This window comes from Nomia melanderi, chromosome 7 (genome assembly GCF_051020985.1).
Source record: "Nomia melanderi isolate GNS246 chromosome 7, iyNomMela1, whole genome shotgun sequence".
Taxonomy (NCBI): Eukaryota; Metazoa; Arthropoda; class Insecta; order Hymenoptera; family Halictidae; genus Nomia; species Nomia melanderi.
The window spans coordinates 12,465,564-12,482,771 of record NC_135005.1 but is presented as its reverse complement, the minus strand read 5'-3'; the positions used below and the strand labels follow the sequence as shown (position 1 = coordinate 12,482,771).

Genomic DNA, 17,208 nt, shown 5'->3' with positions numbered 1-17,208 from the left:
GTAATTAACGCGTTCGCGGAGAGTAACAGTTCGAATAAGCTGCAAACATAGGCGGGCGATTTATTTTTGAATTAATTGTGATATCCAAATTTTGATTATAAATGGAAGATAGAATCAAATGTTCGACGATGTGGGTTATAATTTTGAATGTTAGAGGATTCACGTAATTTCGCAATAAAATGAATGTCATTCGCGTCGGCGAACGTGTTAACCCTTGACACACAATGATAAGCGATGAAGATTTCTACATTAATTTAATAAAAATCAGTGTGTTCAGTCTACAAAGTAACACAGAGATTTACTTCGCTATTAGCAGTTTATCTTCAAAGTAAATTTGCACTTACAGTGGAATGGCAAATTTGTTCGCGTTTCTTCGAAGTTGTCGGTAGTAAAATATTACAGATTAATTTAATAAAAATCAATGTCGCTCTAATAATTTATTAGAAAAAGAGGAGCATTCTATGGATTTTCCATATCTACGTTCAAAGAAATCATAGGCCAAGGGGTTAAATATTCTTATCGAGCACCTCGAATCCAGCCTCGATCTCCATCCCATAAGTAAAACGCGTTCGCTTATCGATGGACCAAGAATCCTAGCAATTTCGGAGTATCAGCGATACGTCGATCCCTAAGAAGATTCACGGACCCCGATCCGGCAGCAATTCACCCCGGTGTACCACCGAGGAATCCGACGCGGATTTTAAAACAAGCCCGAGATCGATCTCGCCTTCTCCTCGGCAAACTTTCTACCCTTTAATTGCGGGTTTTCCGTGAAAGTTGCACGCCGAGAAGTTGCCCGGTCTATCGAACGACGGCGGGGGATGGGGGTGGGGGGCGACTTTCGGCGCAACGAGGCGAATCCGTTTTACCTTTGTCGTTCGGCCGATCCTCGGAAGATCTACATCTTCCTCGAGGACTTATCTCCTCCGTAAGCCAGGAGCAGAGCTCGTTATCGACTCCGGGTCGGAACAAATCCATTCCCGTTCGTGCATCCCTTTCGCCACGGACACTGCACCGCATCGATCTTTTAATTACCTAATAAATACGCTCGACCGTTGTTGGGAATTCGGAATTTACGAATCCGAAGTGCACCGGTGTACCGAACTTCAGCCATTGTATCCTGATTGGTTAATTCAGTGGATTTCCAGCTGGGAAAAATTATATAGGAACCTCTACCCTCGTGCACCGAATTGTAGGAATGAAATTCTATGAGAACTGGAAACTATCTATTGAGCTGTGTTTTTAAAGAATAAATTAGGTTCTCTCAACTTTTGATGTTAAAATGGTTAACGAAGTGAATTTCTAGTTTATAACTAAAATTATATAAAAATCCCTGAACTGAACTATAGAAATTAAATTCTAGAAGAACGCAAAACTATTAATCCATTAGTTAAACAATTTAATTAGTACCTCCCAACTTTCGATGCTAAATTTCTTAATCAAGCGAATCTCTGGTTACTAAAAATTACATAAAATCCCTATTCCCCAAACTCAACTCGAGAAATTAAATTCCAGAACAGCAAAAAAACTATTAACCCATTATTTAAACAATTTACTTAGTTCCTCCCAACTTTCAATGCTAAATTTCTTAATAAAGCGAATTTCTGGTTACTAAAAATTACATAAAACACCTATTCCGTAAACTCAACTCCAGAAATTAAATTCCAGAACAACAAAAAAACTATTAACCCATTATTTAAACAATTTAATTAGTTCCTCCCAACTTTCGACACTAAATTTCTCAATCAATTGAATCTCTATTTCCTAAGAATAACATAAAACCCCATTCCCTAAACTCAACTCGAGAAATTAAATTCCAGAACAGCAAAAAAACTATTAACCCATTATTTAAGCAATTCAATTAGTTCCTCCCAACTTTCGACGCTACCCTCAACATCGAAAGTCCACCCGTGCAACGAGCTGCGCCCCGAAACAGTTGAATCAGCGCGCAAAAGTACCGCGACGTCCGCAGTAACGCGCAATGGTAACGCGCTCGCAAATAACCATCGCGCAGCAAAAGGGGATGATGATAATTTAATTGCGGAACGCTTGTTGTGCCCCGCTCGCGCTGAGGCTTCTGTTCTGCCCCGAAAACCGAGGAGCAGCTGGCGAAGACGTATTTACTCGCCTGCGCAGTCCCCGAGGCCGCCCCCGCGCGGTTCGCCGGCCGCAATCCCTCTCGCCTGGTTCTTGTTTTTACTGGCAAGTCAAAGACCGAGTTCCACAGCAGCCCGCAGGAATTGTTTTGCCGGCCCCGGGGGCGGACGGGAGCGGCGCCGTTGGGAGAACGGGGAAACGTTCTTCCAGGCGACGTCGCCCCATAAACAACGCGCGCGGGAAGCTCCTCCGCGTTCGATTCCATCGAGGGGTTGGTTATATTTTTACGTCGCCACGGTTAACACACTTTCCGCGACCCTTCCGTCGCGAGAATCTTTCGACGGTGTTCCTCGATAAACGGAGGAGCGCCCTTGGTCTATTTTTCCCTTCTTTCCTCGATGAACTGTTAAAAGTCCTTTGATACTATCCACCGTAGGATTCCATGGTTTTTCAAACACTTCGAGATCGAAAGTAGTTGAACTTCCTAAGATCCCTGAACTTTCTTATCAGCGGGACATGTTTCTATTAAGAACTCCTCTCGGTTTTGCCACGGACAGATTTATTATACAGGACGCGGGGATCTTGGAACGAATGAAATTGCTCGCTTGTTTCTATGCTGGACACATTAAAACATTCAACGGCAGAATGGTTAGTTGGCAATGTGAATTTTGCTTCTGGGATTTCATGGACTCGGCCGAAGAGCCTAAAGTTTATCTTAAATCGCGGACACGGCGAAAGTTCCTCGGGAACTGTTTGGACAGCGGCGCGCGCGCGCGCGCCTGTATCCCGCCAGGGAGCTGGCTGGAAAATATTTTCGAAAGTCCTGAAGGTGACGTCTCGCATGTTCCTGCCGGCGAAATCACTTTTTCGGGGGGCGCGTGTGCGCCATTGTCGATGCATAGCGCAGATGCATCAACGTCGGTCCGAACAACGGAATTGCTCGCGGAAATTGCGCGGGCGGAACGCGCCCGGTGCGTTTCGTCCCGCGAATACATTGTTGTTCCGACAATTTGCTTTCCCGCCGCCGCTGCAAGAAGCTGTTATACATTGCTCAATTATCGGGTAAACGAAAACCGGCTGTTAAACTGTTACAGCGTGATATGCTCGATGCAGACAGCGTGTGCATCCAGTTGCGACGTACGTTAACGGTTCGGAACCATTGATCTTTCGGCGAACGAGGGCTTCGTCTGAGAGTTACTTCGCACTGCTAGTGGTTTTAGATATTAGATGTTAGATATTACATATTAGGGCGTACAACTTCGTATATTTTCCATTTTTCACCGCTTGATCCATGGTTTGAGTCGAATAGAAGTTGATTTCCTGATATTTTCCGATCTTCGTGAATTTGAAAGGAATAGTGTTCTTTGTAGTTATTCAAGGGTTGTTGGTTCCTCCGTTTTTTCTAGGTTAGAAACTTCCTTTTTATAGCTTCTGAATATGTTGTATAACCATTTCAAATGTCGATATATGATCTTTCTCAATTTTTCTTTTCTGAACTTAACCGTATTGACTTCTGAGCGATATTTCTTTCTCTGATCAATACTTCGCCACTAATAATTCATTGGAAAAAGAGAAACATTCTGTAGATATGCTGTCTGTTTCCTTTCAAATAAAATAATTGATTACAGAAGAATATTTACCTCGAATAACAATGAACCGAGTGATATTTATGTTCGTCAAATCACGTCGAAAATCCCCGCGAGTCTAGCACGTTGTAATAATTGAATTATACAGTGTAAATACTAATGAACCGAGTAATATTTATGTTCGTCAAATCGCGTCGAAAATCTCCGCGAGTCTCGGGTTGTTACAAAACAAGGCTTTGAAGACAAATCCCAAGGAACCAGGGTGTTTCTATACATTTCATCGTAGCTTCAACAAATCAAGAATAAAATGTGAGAATATTACAGTATTAATAATAATCAATACTGAAAATACCTAATTAATATTGAAAATTACTAATTAACACCTTTGCACTCGATTTCACCTCCAGTCACCATTTGATTTGATACAGAAAAATAAAGTTAAATATTTAGTACTTTAAATTAAACTTTGTATTATATGAAATATTTAAGTAAAATATCTTTATTGCCTAATTTATCTGAATTATCGTTAGACTAGGTATCTCGTCGGAGAATCTTGAATATTCCCAGTAAAAAACATTCGAGTGCAAAGGGTTAACTCTCCCGCGTTCGAAAATTCGCAGACGTTACACAGAAATCTCTCAGTCCATCAATCTCCGAGCACCCCTAAACGAAGATCGCAAATCACGCGACGCGAGCGATAAATTATGAAATAAAATCCATCGACGGATATTCCGCAGTGACGCACCTGCGTTCGCGTGTCGGAGAACGCGTCGGCGGCGGGGAGAAATGCGCTAGCCGGCGGAAGCACACGCGAGGAAGAGATGAAAAAGGGTCGAGGGCAAAAATGCTGCGTCCGACACGATTTTCGGGATCAATAAATCAGAGGGTATTGCGCGGGGGATCCGGTAATCATTAGCGAACAGCGAGCCGCTTGAGAATGTAATTCTCCGGGCCGGGGAAAGGTAAATAACGGGCTCGTAAATCGCGAGGCGTCGTTCTCGCAAGAACAACGCGCGCGGTACACGGGCCCGCGATGCCTCGATCGAGATATTATTCAATTTCATGAACTTGTAGATACACCGACCCAGTTCCGTGCAATTATAATTTACAGCGCGCGAGACAAATGAGGATATTGCACCGTGGAACGTCGATATCGGCTCGATACTTCTCTTCGTCCATTTTCTTTCGCTTCTGGACACCATCTTTCCTTGCGTCGCAATTCTTCATTGAGTTTTTCTTAACCCTTTGACCGCTGAAGGCGTAAATTTACGCCCTCTGCATTTTTTTTTACTTTATGTTAAAATTGTCAAAATGAATTTGTTATCAATTTTCGATTTTCTTTATATTTAATTACCAGCTATTATTATTGAAGGAATGATGTACAAATTAAGTGAAGTAAATTAAAGTTACTTAAAACGAATAAAAAAATGGATATTTTAATTTATTTGCAATTATTGCTTTTTTAAACCCTAAGAATGGTATTAAATCTTCGGGTACAAAAGGTTAATCGTACCACGATGTCATTCTAAGTCACTTATGAGAATAAAAGGAACGATTAAAATGTTATTGTGTCTCTTAGGGCCCAAATTTTGAAAGCCCAAGAAAACTGGTGGAAATGCAATACGAAATAATCGAAGAATTTAAGTAAAAAGTTCAAATGTGACTGGAAGTCACATCGTGGACCGATTAGGGTTAAAGAGACTAGCACTTAGCTTCCTTTTTTTCTGTTAATTAAGCGGTTGATATATAATTTAGCTTGATCTCAAGGTTTTGTATATTCCAAAGACCATTCGTTGAAATTTGATAGATATCTACAGTGGAAATTTCATTTCAAGCAGTACTCTCATTAGAGAGATTTCCTACTATTAAATAGAATTTCTACTATTAAGTAGAACTGGAACATTAGAACTTTAACCTTTAAGAAAATTAACCCCTTGCCTTATAACAACGTATCAGACTCGTGGTGAAGATTTTCAACATCACTTAACAAACACAAATGTTACTCGATTTATTCGAATTCAAAGTAAATATTATTCTTCTGTAATTAATCATTACATTCAAGAGCAATCATAGACATATGCCTACAATTTTTCTCATTTCCCAATAAATCACCAACGATAAAGTAGTCGTATCGAGCAGAATTGAAAAAGAAATCATAGGTCAAGGGGTAAATACTGCGTCAAAAATCATTTGATTATCTTCACCGTTACCGCTGCAATACAATTAACGCGTTAAGTATGGTTCCAGGTCAACGAATTTCTCTCATGATCCGTTACGGTATTCCTCAGCGGTAAGCAAGCTTGAAATACTTCCGGTCGGTCAAGGGTTGAACCTAGAAAGCAGTACGGCAATCTATTCGCCAGCTGAAAAAACTGATTAATCCCTGTTATTCCCCGGCTAACGACATCCCATAGAATCTAGATTCCCCACGTCCCAGGAATTACCGTGCAAAGAGTTAGAAAGGTTGCCAAGGAAAAACGGCGATTAGTTTAAAGATAAAAAGCGGCCCATTAATCTTCCTTAGCCGTAATTAGCAACGGAGAAAGAACGTTACTCGTGTCCGAGGAATTCCGCCCTGTAAAGCGTTAATCCCCGCGGAAGTTTATCGATACCAATAAGGGCTACGTCGGATCATAGTTCTAACGTGGCTATCGAGAGGAATCCGACCCAACCTAACTTCTGGGCGGGATAGAAGCCGGGAGCGAGGGGCGCGCGCCGAAGGGGAAAGAGAGGATCCAGGAAACAAAGAGAAGTTCAAACTTCTACGCCCTCGCGACGGTACTCCTGGAAACGTCGCCCGGGGACCGGCAAGGAGAACGGGAAGAGCCGCCAGTCGGAAGTTGCCAAGCCGTGGAGAAGGTATCATCCGCGTGACAAGTTGATATATAGTGTACGGCTGCGTACATATGTACGATACGGGGGACACGGGAGGCGAGACCGTCCGATGTAAAACATCGACCGAGGAAGATAATCAGAGAACGAGAACTCGAGGAACTACCGGTGATCCCGGCGTTCCCCGTAACGCGTTCAACGCCGGAATTTGTCATTTCATTTCGTCTCGCCGCGACGCCTCGTTACACTCCCTGCCTGTGTTAACACACTGCGCACGGGTGACGAGATATCTCGTCTTTAGCGAGCCGTTCTTCGACTCAATCGATGATTTGACACTATTCCTACCGCGAGCAGTCAAATGACTGTTTTGAAGAATAAGAATTTCTCTCCACATCGAGAAATGAAATGAATGTCCTCGCTCTTTTCGTTCCTCGAGCAATATCAGATAATGCATGAACCAAATTTCTACATTAATAATATTCAAAACTTATCAATTAACACTATTCCTACTGCGAGCAGTCAAATGACTGTTTTTAAAATTTCGATTAGAATTTCCTATAACGTAATTGAATCTCCGTTATACTTCACGACTTTTCTTAAAATATATGTATAAAACATTTTTCAATATTCACTCCTTTTTTATTGTTTGTTTTCTGAGAAAAATTTGTAGTCTGTCTTACCTACCACGACCGGTTATTTGACCGGTAGAACGATTTATATCTTTTTGCAATAGTATTCTCTCAAAGACTCAATTCCGAAACTATGAATTTCTCTGTCTCAGTAAAATAGGTGAAATCTAAATGTCGGAGATGGCCTTTACAGGTATTTTTCAATATCCTAGATTTAGCCGGGATAAATGCATGGATTTTATATAAAGAATCCTCGGGAGAAGAAATTTCGAGGCAGGAATTTTTATTTCAATTGGCAGAAGAACTTGCCATTGAATATCAAAAAGAACTAGAGTTAGGCAAAGAAAATCAAGCGACACATTTGCGAATTACCAGAGCATTGAGAGAAGTATTAAGTTCGATTCGAATTGATTATCTATTTAGAATGTATTATATAACAATATGATGTGTTCTTTAAATGGACGAACGTTCGCTGGCGAAAGGAAGCAGTTCGAAGCTGAAGAGTTCTGAATTTTCACTGATCCATTAGTTTGAGAGGATCTATTTCCTAGAGACATTTATTAATTGGTAGAACTAATATGATTCATTGTAAATCGATAAATCTATTCTGAATAGAGAAATAAAGAATTTGGAATGTTTTCAATTGAAACGTGCATTATCCATTTGTCGCAAGAGCGAGACGGGATCACGGTTTTCTAATTATCACGGGAACCGTGGTTCTTCGTTTTCGTATCTTCTTCATTTCCATGGAAAGTATACGGGCATAACGTAGGAACGATACGATTCAACGCGTAGAGCTTTAAGCTTCCCTGTGATCACATTTTCCCTCCATTCGCCGCGCGGAATCACCTCTATGAAGTGTGCCTAACGTGCATGTAGGTTAACATCGCGCGCAGAGGAGTGCTCGATCGCACAAAGATGCGACGGGGCGTGTTCGCCGTTCAAGAGCAGCCGCGCGGGGAGAGAACGCGAAATCGCGCCGGAGAATCTGACAAGACGAGCGAGTCGACGGGAAAACTCGAAACCGCGGCACCGGTCCCGCGCGGTAAACAGACTGAAAGAGTAACGAGCTCGCCCGAGACAAAAGCGTTCTTGATACATCCGCTGGAGGAAGGGGCAGCTGGCGTGAAAGAAACTAGATCACGATCTCCTCGAAACTGCGCGGTGCCGCGCAAAGGGAATAACGGGGATCATGGGTTTTAGCGGCGAGTCAGTGGGAATGTGTTTAACACTAGAACTGCCGAACCGTCGAATAGATTTTTTGAAATTTTTCTGTAGAAACTCGAACAGTGCTACTATTGAGATTTTTATAGATTTGCAATTGAGTTTGCCTATTGCTGAATCAGAATTACCAAACCTTCCAACAGATTCTTTTAAATTTTTCTAGGAAAAATTCAACAGTGCTACTATTGAGATTTCTATAGATTTGCAATTGAGTTTGCCTATTGCTGAATCACTGCTTAATACTAGAACTGCCGAACTGTCAAATAGATTTTCTTAAATTTTTCTATGAAAACTTCAACAATGCTACTATTGAGATTCTTATAGGTTTGCAATTGAGTTTACCTATTGCTGAATCACTATTGCCTATTGCTGAATTAGAATCACCGAACCTTCAAATAGACTTTTCGAAATTTTTCTATGAAAACTTCAACAGTGCTACTATTGAGATTTCTATAGATATGCAATTGAGTTTGCCTATTGCTGAATCAGAATTGCCGAACCTTCAAAAAGATTTCTTAAAATTTTTCTATGGAAGCTTCAACCGTACTATTGTTAAGATTTCAGTACCATCTAAGAAATATGTAAAATATATAATAGTATATTGAAATAACTTCTATTATCATTGCAATTTTTCCATGGTCAAAAGACTTTTTACTATTTCCTGCTACCAAACCCAGTCATAATGAAATCTATATAAAATACAAAAAGTTAAGAGCCACTGACGCGGTTTAACGACGAAATCATAAAGAATTCAAGAAACGGGGTTAATCGATTTCACCAGTGTGCGGTTCAGTTGGTGGTGCATTAATAGTTGACGCTTTAACTTCTGCGCATCTCTTGACTAAGAGTTGAAGAGGATCCCGACGTATCTCAATTATATTTCTTCGCAAAGTAATATTCCAGTGCTTGTTCCCTCTGCACCCTCCCAAGCAGAAAATTCAAAGAAACTAAGAAAATTAATTTTTCACCGAGTCTAAGAAGCAAATAAAAAATTCACGTCATCGCTGCTGCAGTAGCAACCGGAGGATGCTGGCGATATTCTTTGGGCTTCGTCGAGAGTTAATACAAACAAAACGTGATCCACTAAACAAATCCGAACATCTCGGCTCGTGACTCGACATGATAAAACACGAATACCTGAACTGCAGATGCATCAGCTTGTTGCAGCCTCGAGAAACAAGTGTTATCTCGAACGAAAGTACTGGCGAAAGAAAGGCGATCAGATAATCGATCAATTTCCATCTGTTCCCATTTCCGATACTAATATGTTACACGCCAATTCGATTACGTATAACCAATCAAAACTGTAAATAAGACTGCTGTATACCGAATAAAAACATCGACAAACTGAAATATGCTAATAGATAAATATATTTCTATTCTGAAGCACAGCTCGAAACAATATATTATCAACTAAGATAGCTATTAAAGCTTCTACATATCGAAGCATCAGTACTATGTGTTAAATCCGAATATCCTTGCAATTTGCAATTTGACTTACTACAATATAGAAGGGAAAAGACGAGGATAACCAAGCCCCATACAAACTAAAACTTGCGAAGCAGTTACAAGTGACAAGTTCAATTCCCCAAGCCTCCATCATAGATGTTCCACTCAAACAAATAGTGAAAAAGGCTCAAACACATCGCTCCTTGCAGTTCCAACGCAAACAGAAACCTTCAGAGAACGATCGAAAGCCATCTCATCCGAAGACACCAAAAAACAGTGAATCACTACAGCAAAGCTCGGATAACGTAGATGATCGAGCCCCCAGCGAAACGATCCCCCCAATCTGCTTACCCAGCGGCATTCTTGCCCAAGAAGCATAACACATCCAGCGATTGCGTTACCCACGCGCGAGCGAATTTCCATTTCGCGTGACATCCGAAGAATGTCCGCTGTCCCGCGTGCGACAGTCTCGCTGGAAACTATGCGTCCCCCGGCGGCGTCGGCCAGACAGCGTGGCCGGCGAGCGAAAGGTCAGTCGTATCGGGGTCAAGCGGCGAGCGCAGCCCGGGTAGAGCGATCGAGATTATTCCGCGAGGATCTATCGTGATCCTGCGCGTACGGGGTAATATCCAAGGTGACGAGAGAGGATCGACAGGGCTGCGACGGGACACTGCGGAAGAAAGATGGAGGAGGCGCACGGAGATAGACGAAGGAGAAACGTTCGGAGGAGAGGTCAGGTATTACAGCTTGACAAGTTGATGCATCCCTCTTGCCTTCCGTATCGGATTTCTTGAAAGCACTATACCGAAGAAGGATCTTCGAGAGTCCCCCGTCCGCGGCAGCGATAGCGGATCGACGTGCCCCGGCTTTTGAAATTCTGCTCCCGAGACGATTTTACAGTAAACAGCCGACCGAGCGAGCGAGCGACGGGAAAACAAGGGGCGAGGGGCGGCGGGGATTTGGTCAAGTGTACGCCGCGCGGATGCGAGATTCTTCCGTGGAATCTTGTTGGGAATAAACGTCGGTGGAGAGGGATCGAGAGAGAATCGAAGGGAGAGAGAGAGAGGGAGGGAGGGGGGAAGAGAAGGGGAGAGAGACGCACTCGAGTGGCTGCAGCCGCGACTCCTCGAACGATGGAAATTGCATGCCAGTCATTCTGCAGGCCGATTAAAATCGTTGAGCGACTGCAGACGCCCCCTTTCGCCTCGAACGGTAATCTACAATGCATTTTTCCCGTGGCGATCGGCGAACGCGATCCGGGCAACGTTTGAGTGATTCCCGTTCGGTCGTTTCCGCGGGAACTGGTCGCTCGAGTTTTCATTCGAAACGTAACGCCGGCTTCCGTCGGGGAACGGATCGGCGTAACGGTCCGGGGGACAATGAAAAATTATGAAACGAGGGCGGAAAGTGACGAGGACGTGTTTTAATTTCAATCGCGGTAATGTGAATTTCTTTTGTTCCCGACGTACGCGCGCGGGAATTTTTGGAACTCTCCGGGAAATCGCTTTTGTGGCAACCGGATTGTCCGAGGGTTCGAATGTTTGAGGAGGAAACAGCGCGGATGTTGGTTATTATTTGAATAATTGAATTATTCATGCGTGGTTTTCGATTTTGGGAATGCCGAGGCTCGCTTCGGTAGCTTAGAATTCGATGCTGAGTTTCGAGTGGATTCGGACGAATTTCACTGCGATTTTCCGTTGTTTCGACACTCTGCGAACGAGGATTTATAGAATTTTTTGGAAAAATCGCTTTTAGGGCGAATTAGACTATCTGAGAGTACGAATGTTTCGGATGAAAACCGCGTAGGTACTGGTTATTGTTTGAAAGAGTGAATTATTCGTGCTTTCGATTTTGGGAATGGCGGAGCTCTCTTCGGATTTAGTCAGAAATTATGAAATGAAAGTAGAAAGTGATGGGGACGTTTTAATTTCAATTGATAAGAATTTCTGAAACTTTCGATGAAATACTTTTCGTGCGAACTGGATTATCTGAAAATCTGAATGTTTCAGATGAAAACCGCATAGCTGTTGGTTATCATTTAACCGACTGAATTATTCGCGCAGCTTTCGATTTTAGAAATATCGAAGCTCTGTTCGGTAGCTTAGATTCCGATGGAGAGTTACGGAACAGGTTCAGACGAATTTCACTACAACTTTCTTTCGTTTTAACCCTCTGCGAGCGAGAATTCTTGAAACTTTCTGAAAATATCGCTGTTCGTGCGAATTGAATTATGTGAAAATCCGAATGTTCCACGTAAAACCGCGTAGGTTATCATTTAACTGACTGAATTATTCGCGCAGCTTTCGGTTTTAGAAATATCGAAGCTCTCTTCGGTAGCTTAGAATCCGATGGAGAGTTATGGAACAGGTTCAGACGAATCTCGCTGCGAATTGTAGGATTGACGACGGCGAAGGTGTGGGCGCCAGGGTGTAAGACACGTCCGGGTTGTTCACCGTGAACGCCAATTCCAATAAAGGATCGGGGGATTTACGTAATTCCTTTCGCGACTCTATTTGTAGTCCGTTTCCATTTTTCTCCGGCAACCGTCGGACGGCCGGCGGCCACGAGAAAAACAACGGGGCCGCTTCTTATTGCGAATTCGACTCGGTCACGGGAATAAAGTCGGTCAATCCGTAAAATCACGGGCATTACGCTCAAGAAGCGGCTCGAGATTTACTGGAGTGTACCGGGGAAAGAAAACTGGCGACGACGGAAGAGGAAACCGGGAGAAGAATTCCCTCGAACGGGAAGGGCAAGAAACGTTTCTCTCCCCTCCACCTCGAGAGAACGCCGGAAAAAAGGAACGGGCGAAGAATGAAATAAGAGGAAATTCGTATTCATGAACTCGACTGAACTCCGACGAAAATCCGCGCGCGGACGAATTCGGAAAAATGACGACGCTTGTTGCGTTTGTTACCGGGAAACGGGGGATTACGGAATTTCACGAGGAAATTGTTTCTGGAGGGAAAATGTCGGTTCGCAATGATATCTCGCGAATTGTATCAACAGGATAGTATTCATGTTTGAGAAATCGCGACGAAAGTCACTGTGATGGTTACGATTTTCTTGATGGAATAGAGTGATTAGTTCATGGATTTTATTAACGTGATTACGTAAATCACGTCAATGACCGTTCTATGTTCTTAGTATTATAAATAAGAAAATATAATAATTTTATTCTGAAAGTATGAAATCTTGACCAAAGGATCGACTAATTAACGAAAATCAAGATGTCAAAGTGAACGTCAACGTGATTAAGAATAGTTTTAAACACCATAAATGAAATTATGAATTTTCATTAAAATACTGCTCAGTGAAATATATGTTCATTCTCGCATCCTAACTCGCCACTAATAGATAATTTAATTTATAATATCATATTTGCATAATTTACTCTCTTCCTCGAACAACCACGAGAATCCATAATTAAAAGTTTCAACTAACAGACAATAAACACAGAATATTTACATCTTCCGGATTCACATGTTAAATACAAAATTCATGAAATATACAGTAAACCGCGGAACAATCTAAAACTCCGTGCAACGAAATTAACGATGAAAAGAATTCCAGCTCGGCCAAGATCAGATCCGCCAAATTGGCAAGATTATTTCGCGGAGCGTCGAAAGATTTATTCGAGCGATGAAAGAAAATGGGCTCAAGAACGAGCCGCAGGAGCCGCGCGAAATGAAATAGGGGCAAGTAAGGAAGGAAGGAAGGAAGCGCTGAAGAAGAGGCGAAGGTTTTCTCCTGCGGGTGCGAAGGGGGGACGGGAGGGGTGGGATGAGAAGCCACCGAGAACTCGAGCAGTTTTATCGGGTGAATGGTTCCGATTGAAATCATCGACATAGGTTTCGCCGACACTGTTTTCGCCGATAACTATTCACCGACATCGGGCTTGAATAACGATAGTTTCGATCGACGATAGTTTTGTTTGGCATTCATTGCGAACATTATTAACCAACTACAGTATTACTGATTATAAATATCCACAGGCAATGGGTGCCTCCATTATTATTGCCGCTAATGGTTAATATAATCAACTAATATTGTTTCCGATTGAAATTGATGCAGAATTGGTCAAAACTATTCATCGAGACTGTTAATCAAAATTGTTGTTAGTCAAAATTGCTATCAATCAATTATTAGAAATTACCGTCGCCCAAAATTGTCGATTAAAACAAATATGTTGGTCAAAACTATTGATCAAGACTGTTAATCAAGATCGATGAAAAATGTGGGTAGAATCTATCGCCAATTGAAAGCGTCATTGATCAAAGTTACTATCAATCGAAACTATCGCTCAAAATTGTTGTCACTCAAAATTACAATGAATCAAAACTCTTCATAGGAAATTGCCGTCGCTCAAAATATTGATAATAAATATTGTAAAACCTATCGCCAATTGAAAATGTCCTTGATCAAAGTTACAATCAAAACTATCGCTCAAAATTATTATCAGCCAAAACAACTGTAAACCAAAACTGTTTCCGCTATAAATTACCGTCGGTCAATTGTTGTCCATTAAAACGATCGCCAATTGAAATTGTCCTCGATCAAAGTTACTATCAATCGAAACTATCGCTCAAAGTGTTTATGAGCCAAAATAACTACAAATCAAAAACTATTTCTACTATAAATTCCCGTCGATCAATTGTTGTCCATTAAAACGATCGCCAATTGAAATTGTTCTCGATCAAAGTTACCATCAATCGAAACTATCGCTCAAAATTATTATCAGCCAAAACAACTGAAAATCAAAACTGTTTCCGCTATAAATTACCGTTGGTCAATTGTTGTCCGTTAAAACGATCGCCAATTGAAATTGTCCTCGATCAAAGTTACAATCGAAACAATCGCTCAAAATTATTACCAGCCAAAACAACTAAAAATCAAAACTGTTTCCGCTATAAATTACCGTTGGTCAATTGTTGTCGATTAAAACGATCGCCAAGTGCGCTGTCGCCGAACAGTCGTCGAGAACAGCGTCGGCGAAGGTTGTGTGGGTGATTCCAATCGGACCCGGGTGAATTGTATCGGTGTCAGACGTGCCGATTCCCGTCGGGCTGGATTCCTCGGCCCCGCGGAAATTACATTCTCCGATAGAACGTGGCGGCGCAAAAGGAAACGCAGCGAGGCTACGAAAACCGATGCCGGGTTCGAGGGGGGGAGAAGGGGTCGAAGGACAGAGGCGTCCGTTCCCGATGGTCCCGCCGCTCCAGCCCCGGCTATGCTCTTGGAATTAAATTCTTCGAAACAATGTCCCCGATCCCCATAGGTGGCTGCCGCTCGCCCCTGTCCCGTTTCGGCCGAGCGAGAACGAACGAGGAAAAAAGGGGAGAAAAAGGGAGCAACCGAGTCGATTTTCCAGTCGGAATTGCCGGGGTCAGGTACGCTAGTGATTGCGTCGATTGCGCCGGGGCCGGAAGACAATGTTCTCCGGGAACGATCCGCGCGAGCGATCGGTCTCGCTGAAATACGGAAGCGAGCGAGCGAGCGAGCGAGCGCGCGTCGGCTTTCAGCGGCCACGGGAAAGTTTAAAGTCGGCGCCGCGAAATTGAAAAAGTTGCGACTTTTTAATAAGGCCGCGGTCAATTAACGAATAAACGCACCCTACCCTCTGGAGGAGGATTACCGCACTTAGACAGCTTTCGCTCGATAATCGGTCTGGTTAAAGATCCTTTTTTCAATGGGAACTAGGAGTACCGTGTTCGAACGTCATTGTGGCTGGAAGTGGTCGTTGGAACAGTTTTATGGGGAGAAACGTGTCGAGGGAATATTTGAATTGTGTAGGGTAAGGGATGATTGTGATCGATGGAATGGCTTGATGATGAGGATTTGCTCTGTGAATTGTGTTGGGTATTATTGTTGTAATGTCTATGTGGTTGTTGGAAGAATTTTGTGGGAGGAGAAACGTGTCCATCGAGGGAAAATTAATTTATTTGTCGCGAGTAAGGGATGTATGATTATGATCAGTGGAATGTTTTGGTAATGAGATTATCGAAGTATTGATAATCAGTATTATTCTTGTAATATTCAAGTGGTCGATGGAACAATCTTATGGGACGAGAAACGTGTCGATCGAGGGAATATTTGAATTGTGTAGGGTAAGGGATGATTATGATCGATGGAATGTTTTGATAATAAGAATTTATTTTATCAATTGTGTTAGATATTATTATTGTAATATCTAAGTGGTTGTTAGAAGAATTTTATGGGTGGAGAAACATGTCCATCGAGGGAAAATTAATTTATTTGTCGCGAGTAAGGGATGCATGATTATGATCGATGGATTGTTTTGATAATCAGAATTTATTCTATAAATTGCGTTATGTGTTACTCTTGCAATATCCGGCTCTGATTTGAAATAGTTCATGGTGTACGCCGTGAGAATGTGTTCAGAGTGAATTTTAATTTCGTGTAAATTGTTTACTGCGACGCGGGTGTCCTATACGGGACGTTGCCCGCAGAAAAACGAAATAAAAATCCTGTTGCAAAAGTAACACGGTCGTGGTCCTTTTCAAACAGCCACCCCATGTGCCTTCGCCCTTTTCCATGGCCAGCCTCATCGCTATGAATTAAAAAACGAATCGCACAACCGACGGAAATAAAACGAACGCTCCTTCTGCTAACCAGTCCATACGCACGCGCCACTATTTCAGCAAAATTTGCGGTACACGCGCAATTTTTCTAAGGAAACATTTTCCGTGTGACACGTGCAAAAAAGATGGCGGTGCAAGTCGCGAAGCAGCGGGAATGTAAAGAAGTAATGATAGTTAATTTTTAAAAATCGATGCAATTTATAAGCAAGATATAATCGAAACTTCCGGTGTCACGGAATATGTCAACACTAAACTGCGACCGGTTAAATTATTGATATTAATACATTGCGAACTGGTAACTAGAAATCTATATAAAAACACTTAGCTGTGCAACTTTGCTAATTACCACAGCATTTAAAGAAATATTAAATTCGAGACGTATCGATGATCTATTTAAATATTTTACACGACAATAGATATAAGTTGATCTCACTGAAAATTACCATCCGCACAATTCAGTTTTTTGAAAATCAACCAACACTTAATTTATTAAAATTTGATTCCAAATTCAAGGTTTCACGTCCACATCGTACAATTCTTCATTCCTCAATTTTAATATTTCCTTTTGTTCCTATCTCCACTAACAAAATCTGCTAATCGTCTATTCTTCTTTACCTTCATTCTGCAACCCATCCGATCACAATAAAAATAGTATACGAGGTAGCAGTATTCAAAATACAATTCCTCAGTTCCTCAATCTTCATCTTTCCTCTCATTCCTATCTCCACTAACAAAAACTCCTAATCCCCTACTTCTCCTTACCTCCATTCTCCAACCCATCCAATCACA

The 17,208-nt window shown here is 42.1% G+C and overlaps 2 protein-coding genes across 3 annotated transcripts in view; one reads left to right on the top strand and one right to left on the bottom strand.

The window, feature by feature from the left end:
• hiw (MYC binding protein highwire) overlaps nt 1–17,208 on the bottom strand; it is a 421,563-nt gene that overhangs the window by 258,678 nt on the left and 145,677 nt on the right. The gene's annotated exons all lie outside the window — the stretch shown is intronic.
• Nucleotides 1–17,208, top strand: part of LOC116430478 (uncharacterized) — a 200,342-nt gene that overhangs the window by 47,965 nt on the left and 135,169 nt on the right. The gene's annotated exons all lie outside the window — the stretch shown is intronic.